Source organism: Bos javanicus, chromosome 22 (assembly GCF_032452875.1).
Source record: "Bos javanicus breed banteng chromosome 22, ARS-OSU_banteng_1.0, whole genome shotgun sequence".
Taxonomy (NCBI): Eukaryota; Metazoa; Chordata; class Mammalia; order Artiodactyla; family Bovidae; genus Bos; species Bos javanicus.
In genome coordinates this window covers 16,059,859-16,067,675 of record NC_083889.1, presented here as the reverse complement: position 1 = coordinate 16,067,675, position 7,817 = coordinate 16,059,859, and the positions used below count along the sequence as shown (strand labels likewise).

The 7,817-nt window shown below is 46.1% G+C and overlaps 1 pseudogene; it reads right to left on the bottom strand.

Annotated features, from left to right (window-relative positions):
- Positions 1-252: 252 nt before the first annotated feature.
- On the bottom strand, positions 253-1,168 carry LOC133235659 (5-formyltetrahydrofolate cyclo-ligase-like; annotated as a pseudogene).
- Positions 1,169-7,817: the final 6,649 nt, after the last annotated feature.

Below are 7,817 nucleotides of genomic sequence, written 5' to 3'. Positions count from 1 at the left end.
CACTCTGAGTTGGAGCACAGCGCCTCATAAATGTTCAACTTACACTTCAAAGCAGAACCAGGGATTCCCTAACGGCTCAAGTGGTAAAAAATCTGCCTGTGATGTGAGAGACCTGGGTCCAGTCCCTGGGTCAAGAGGAGGTAATGGCAATCCACCCCAGTATTCTTGCCTGGAGAATCCCATAGACAGAGGAGCATGGCAGGCTATAGTCCATGGGATCGCCAAGAGTCAGGCTTGACTGAGCAACTAAACCACCACCACCACCACCAAGCAGACAGACCAACCTGGGACATTAAGGCCAGAAAGTTAAATTGAAAATCACATGGTGATAGCCTCCGTTTTAATCAATGTTCTATCACACACACAGCTATTGATTTTTAAAACTGGTTTCATGTTAGGTGTATCTTACGTTAAAAACAATGTAGCCCATATTCACATTAGTGTGCAATTTCCACTAATTTCTGACAAAGAGAAAATACACATATTCGACTTTTTCTGGCACAAAACCTTGATTATTCAGCTGCGGTCGTCAGAGCCAAAGGTGCTCACGAGTCTTCGTAAAGCACTTCGTCTACCTTCACATCGTTCTCATCCACCGGGACCTGGAGGCAGATCTGCTCTTTGAAAACCAAGGCCAGGGTGTAGGGTTTCACGTCCTGGGACTGCAGACAGCGCTTCAGGTAGGCGTCATAGTAGCCCTTGCCCCATCCCAAATGGTTACTCTGTTTGTTGAACCCGAGACCAGGCACGAAGATGAGGTCAAGTCCCCCTGTTGACAAGGCCTCCTCCAGAACCTCATCCTCACTGGGCTGCTGAATGTTCCAGGAAGTTCTGGGCAGTGATGCGATTTCCTCTGGTGATACTAACTTCACCATATCCATGTGATTGCTCTGCAACTGGTACCGCGGGATAAAGCAGGTTTTGCCTTGTCGGAAAATGTCCTTGATGATCTCCTCTGTCTCAATTTCATCTGGCATGCTCAGAAAGATGGACACTCTTTTGGACTTTTGACATTCACTATGAGTAAACACCTTCTGGGCCAAGAGGTGGGACTGGCGCAGCCGCTCCTCAGCGCCCGCAGACGCTGCTTCAGCTCGGCCCGAAGGCTCCGCTTGGCGCCGCTCAGGGCCACCGCTGCCACCATCTCCTGGTGCGATGCGGCCCCCATCCGTGCTCCTCGAGGTCCGCCAGCCCAAGCTGTTGCCATATTCTTATGTAGCCCTCTGGACCTGGCCTAGGTTTATAATGTATTTAAGATGAGCCTGGGTTTCTGGATCAGTTAGCATGTCCAGAGTAAGGAATGGTCTTCTATATGTTATTTCAAAAGGGCTTATTAACTTAGTGGTTGTTTTACAGGCTGCCCTGACCCTTAAAAGGACAATTGGCAGCAGGTAATACCACAACTCTGATGTTTCCTGACAGAATTTGCCCAAGGTTTTCTTTAGAGTATCATTAGTCCATTGCACTTTTCCTGAGGTCTTCAGAATGAATGGAGATTGAAGGATAATTGCCTTACAGAATTTTGTTGTTTTCTGTCAAACGACATGAATCAGCCATAGGTATACATGTGTCCCCTCCCTCTTAAACCTCTCTCCCACTGGAGATGGTTTTTAGTTCCTAAAGCCCGAGAAAACTGGGTCATCTTTGCTACAAATGAAGGTCCATTATCATTCTGAAGGTGATGAGGCAATCTGAATCTAGGAATAATTTCTTTTAGAAGCACCTTAGCCATTTCAGTTGCCTTCTCAGTTCTAGTGAGGGAGGCTTCTGTCTGTTCAGTGAAAATACTTAAAGCCTAGTAAGTATTGGGCTGGCCAAAAAGTTCATTTAGGTTTTTCTATAACAACTTAGGAAAAAATCTGAACAATTTTTTTTTGCCAATCGAATATTTGAAGCCCTGGAAGAAGGGCATCTGAGTGAAATCTATTTGCCAGTCATCTTCCTTATCCTCATGGGATAAGTCTCCCATGTCACTGTACTGGGCTAACAAGAAGGGGAGTCTTGGGGTTGCCTCCTGGGTTATGGGTGGTGCAAAGGCACATGCTTGAGTAATACTCTTAATTGTCTCTGGGAGCCCTTTCCCTGTAAAAAGTCAGAAAACAATTGTAGACATTGCTTCTCTCCGCATATGGAGAGAATCATGTAGCCCTTTAATAATTTCTCATTGGTCAGAGGGAGGTATGAGCACTTTCCGATCTATATGGCCCAGCCATCTGTCTGTCCCCTTAGTTCCCCCTCTGTCTCGTGCCCAGGTATCTTTGGAAGTCGAGTACCTGGGTATAATGTTAGAAGGGATAAGGGATGGGATTAAAGCCATTACAATTAGGGACATCAGGGCTGCTTTCTTTGTTTCCTGATCTGCCCTGTTGTTTTTTTGGGACATTAGAGAAGTTCCCTTTAGGTGCCCATGGCAGTGGATGATTGCTATCTGTTTTGGTTTTTGAACCACTTCTATGAGATATAAACTGTTAGCCGCATATTTTATAGGGAAATTTCTTGCATTTAGAAATCCTGTCTTTCTCCAGATAGATGCGTGGGCATGTAAGACAAGTAAGGCGTATTTTGAGTCTGTGTATATATTTACAATCTTTCCTTTCCCTGAGGTTGAGGCTTGGGTTAGAGCTATCGATTCAGCCTTTTGGACTGAAGTGTTAGGTGACAAGGTTTTTCTTCTGTGATGCTGTGAGTGATCACAGTAGCATACCCTGCCCTCCTGACTCCATCTTTAATGAAACTACTGCCATCAGTAAACAATTCTTCCTCGGGGTTTTCTGTGCCCTAGTCTATTAAGTCAAGTCTTCCCTGGTGGCTCAGTGGTGAAGAATCTGCCTGCCAATGCAGGAGATATGGGTTCAATCCCTGGGTCAGGAAGATCCCCTGGAGAAGGAAATGGCTACCCACTATAGTATTCTTGCCTGGAGAATCCCATGGACAGAGGAGCCTGGTGGGCTACAGTCCATGGGGTCACAAAGAGTCAGACATGACTTAGCAACTAAACAACAAGTCTGTTAGGTCAGACCTACAGGCATAGATCTGGTCAAGGGTTTCAAGGCAAGAAGGTGTTAGCAATGGGCTTTTGGTGGGCATTAATGTAGTAGGATCAAGAGTGTGGCAAGTTTTGAGGGTTAGCTCTGGGGAGTCAAGGAGCAGAGCCTGGGACTTAATGAGGCAGCCTCCAGTTAGCCAGTGGTGATCACCTTTTTTTTTTTTTTGTAAATTTAATGACAACGTTTTAAAAAGTATTTCTTTATTTTTGGCTGCACTGGGTCTTCATTGCTATGCATGGGCTTTCTCTAGTTGCAGACAGCGTGGGGATGGCGACTCTCTAGTTGCAGCATGCCGGCTTCTGTTTGAGGTGGCTTCTCTTGTTGCAGTGCATGGGCTTAGTTGCTCCGAGGCATGTAGGATCTTCCTGGACTAGGGATCAAACCTGTGTCCCCTGCTTTGGCAGGCAGATTCTTAACCACTGGAGTACCAAGGAAGTTTAATGGTGGCCTTTTATCTCTAGAATCCCTTGTACTTGATGAAAGGTCTGCACTTCCTGTGGCTGTCCAAAGGTGAGCTTGTTAGCTTCTTCCACTAATAAAGTGGTGACAGCTCCTGCCTGGAGGCAGCCAAGCCAACCTAGGGCCACAGAGTCTAGTTACTTGGGAACGTAGCCTATAGGCTGAGGAACTTCCCTGAGCTTCTGTATAAGGACTCCCAAAAGCTGTCTTCTGCTTTTCATCCACAGACAAGATGAATGTTTTTGCCTTTTCCTATTACCTGTTCCAAAGTAATGGTTCTGTATCTAGAGCTTTAGTAGCTTTATATAGGGGCTTAGCCATTAGCCCAAATCCTGGAATCCAAATTCTACAAAATCCTGCCATGTTCCAAAAGATATGGATATGTTTCTTTGTATTTGGAATGCTTAGGCCTAATATAGCTTGTTTTTCTATCTTGAGTTAACTGTCTACTTCGGAGATTTATAATATATCCCAGATATTTAACTTGTTGCTTTGAGATTTGTACCTTTGTCTTAGAGACTGAGATGCTAACCATGGGCCTCAAGGAAATAAGGACTTCAGTGGTATTTTGATCTGAGTCCTCCATAGAGGGACTGCATATTAATATATTGTCTACATACAGTAGAATGGCACCTTCTTTTAGGTGTATTTCCTTTAGTTCCTTTCCTGCTGCTGCTAAGTTGCTTCAGTCACGTCCAACTCTGTGAGACCCCATAGATGGCAGCCCACCAGGCTCCCCCGTCCCTGGGATTCTCCAGGCAAGAACACTGGAGTGGGTTGCCATTTCCTTCTCCAATGCATGAAAGTGAAAGTGAAGTCGCTCAGTCGTGTCCGACTTTTCGTGAACCCATGGACTGCAGCCCACCAGGCTCCTCTGTCCATGGGATTTTCCAGGCAAGTGTACTGTAGTGGGGTGCCATCGCCTTCTCCAAGTTCCTTTCCTAGGGCCTGGGTAAACAAGTGTGGGCTGACCTAAAACCCCTGAGGCAATACAGTTCAGGTGTATTATTGCATTTGGCTTGAGTCCACTCAAAGGCAAACAGATACTGTGATGAGGGACGAAGTGGATGCAAAAGAAAGCATCCTTGAGGTTGAGCACAGTAAACAATTTAGTGTTCTCAGAAATTTTGATTAATAATGTTATAAGGATTGGCCACGAGGGGATATATAGGGACCACTGTCGTTTACAGCTCTAAGGCCTTGTACCATACTATATCCCCCATTTGGCCTAATAATTGGCAGAATAGGAGTGTTGCATGGAGACTGGTAGGGTACCAAGAGGCATGTCTTAAGAATTTATCTATGAGGGGTTGTAAATCCTTTTTTGCTTCCAACTTTATGGGATATTATCTCTTGTTAGGGTAAGCAGCTTCTGGTCTAAGGCTAATTGTTATAGAGATTCCTTTGTCACATACTGAAGAGTCCATTGCCTGTAGAATATGGCTGGGAACAGGACCTTAATATTCCAGCTGGTCTTAGAGTCAAGATAAGGGGCTATTCGGGGCCTCCTAACTGGAGTATGGCCCTGAGGGAGCTCAGAAGGTGGTGGGGTGGGACACTCAGGTACAACTAAAAAGGCATGTGAAGTCAACCGCTGGTCAAATTGGCAAGTGAGAGCCCCAGTAAAGAAATGGGTGCGAGGCTTTCCATCAACACCAGTCACAGTACAGCTTTTGGAGGAGAGAGGCCCAGCATGAGAGATCAGGACAGGATAAGTGGCTCCCCTATCAATTAAAAAACTTATTTTCTTACCTGTCATGTCAAGGACCACCCAGAGCTCCTTGATAGAGATAGACTTCTCATTGGAGGCAACTGCCAGGGTCCCCCCACTGCCTCTGTCGTCCGTCATGGCATCTTGGGAGCAGGAGCCCCCCCTTCCCTTTGGGACAGTCCCTCTTCTAATGACCTGTTTGTTTGCAGGCTGGGCATGGCCCCGGGACCTCTTTCTGGCAGTCTTGGGCCCAGTGGCCAGTTGACTTGCATTTGTAGCATTCCTCCTTGTTGGCCTTACCTCCAGACAGAAAGTTGGACTTTCTTGGCCCTCTTGGGTTGTCTTGAGGTCGAAAAGCAAGGCTGACAGCAATGGTTATCAGTTTTGTATGGGCCCTGGCCTGTCTTTTCTCATGTTGGTTTCTTTCTTCCTCCTCAGCTTGACTTCCATTATTAAATAGTCCAAAGAGTATCCTATTTCATTTCACTCAGTTGTGTCTGACTCTTTGTGACCGAATGACTGTAGCCCACCAGGCTCTTCTGTCTGTGGAATTTTCCAAGCAAGAATTCTGGAGTGGAGTGGGTTGCCATTTCCTCCTCCAGGGGATCTTCCCAACACAGGGATCAAACCCACGCCTCTTATGTCTCCTGCGTTAGCAGGTGAATTCTTTACCGCTGTGTCACCTGGGAAGCCCAAATACCCCAGAGGCCACAGCCAGCTCAGGAGTTGAGGCGTGGGGGTTTGTGGGCCTAATTGTAACTTTTGAAGTTTCTTCCTAATATCAGGGGTAGACAGGCTAATAAAGTGCTGTCCTGACAGTGACTGACCTTCACAAGTGGAGGGATCTATGTTGGTATACATCCTAAAACCCTCTACATGCTGCCTGTGGAAGAAGGCTGGATTTTCTTTTCCTTCTTGGATCACTCCTTTTACCTTTCATAGTTAACTGACTCTTTGATACACTTTCTCATCCCTTCTAATACATATTGGATCATGGGTTTCCTGACTTTGTTCCCACCCAGAAATTAATATGCTAAGAGGGTTCCTGAATTGGGACTGCGTCTCCACTCATAGCATAATGTTTGGGCTGGTCTCTAGCAAGCTGGTCAGCGTGCCCCCGGGCTGCTGTTGAAATTCTGTGTTTTTCTCAAAAGTACAAGTAGGTAGCACTATTAGGACATCCTTCCAGTTAAATTGTAGACCAGAGTGAGGGCATGAAACTCTTCAACAAACTAGGGTTTTTGGAAAATTGGCCCAGTTTCTGTTTACATTGCACTAAGTCAGTTAAAGAGAAGGGCATTGTGTACTCCAATTGTTCCCTTCTCCTTTGCCACTCCCGAGAAGGCCTAATTTTGCTGATCCTGGGTTATAGGAAGCTCCACTGTGAGTTACCCTAGAGGGACCAGTCTCTCTTTGGATAATGGAGAGCAAGGAAGGACATAGGGAGGTGGAGTTTGGGACAGATCAGTGGGACTGGAAGAAGTAGGGATACTGTCAGGAGTAGGGGGGCTAGGTTTCCCCCTGAGAGATGGGGAAGCTTAGAAGGGGATCATCTAAAATGTTGGGAGAGTTTTCTGGTTCCCTAGGTTTTGAATTACAAGAGCCACGTAGGGTGAGATTTGGGTAAATGACCATGAAAACCTGAATAGAGGGAATCTCAGTCCACTTTCTCATCCCATGGCAATAATGATCCAATTGCAGAATGGTATTATCATTTAAAGACCATTTTCAGGCTATTTTTCTCCATTCCCCAACCAAATACAATAGCACTCAAGTTTTTCCTTTGTTAGCGCTTCTATTTAAAATATTCCCAGTTCTTAAGGATACACTCCAGAGGTGTTTCTTCTGGCTTGGAGGGGTACCCTCCAAAGTTGAGTAACCTACAACCAAGAATAAGACGGTTCTATTAGAAATGTAATCTGACATCCCAGAAACATTTACCAGGAGGCTTTAACCTGAAGGGGTTCAGGGCGTTCCCCAGTTTTCCTTTGAACCTGATACGGTTTCAAGCGTCCTCTACTTTCCAGTGATTCCTGACCAGGTGTCTCTGGTCTTCCTTGGTACCTTGTGCAGGGTGTCTCCCCATGTGCCCAAGAGAGGATATTTAAACCAGCGGCAGACCAGTTGGTTGCCAGGACTTTCCTTAGGAGGGATCCCTTGTCTATAGGGCTTATGTATTACGATAAGTCTTCCTCATTTCAGTTCAGTTCAGTCACTCAGTCGTGCCCGACTCTTTGCGACCCCATGGACAGCAGCACTCCAGGCTTCCCTGTCCTTCATCAACTCCCGGAGTTTGCTCAAACTCATGTCCATTGAGTTGGTGATGCCATCCAACCATCTCATTCTCTGTCGTCCCCTTCTCCTTCTGCCTTCAGTCTTTCCCAGGATCAGGGTCTTTTCCAATGAGTCAGTTCTTTGCATCAGGTAGCCAAGTATTGGAGTTTCAGCTTCAGCATCAGTCCTTCCAGTGAATATTCAGAACTGATTTCCCCTAGGATTGACTGGTTTGATCTCCTTGCAGTCCAAGGGACTCTCAAGAGTCTTCTCCAACACCACAGTTCAAAAGCGTCAGTTCTTCGGCGCTCAGCTTTCCTTATAGT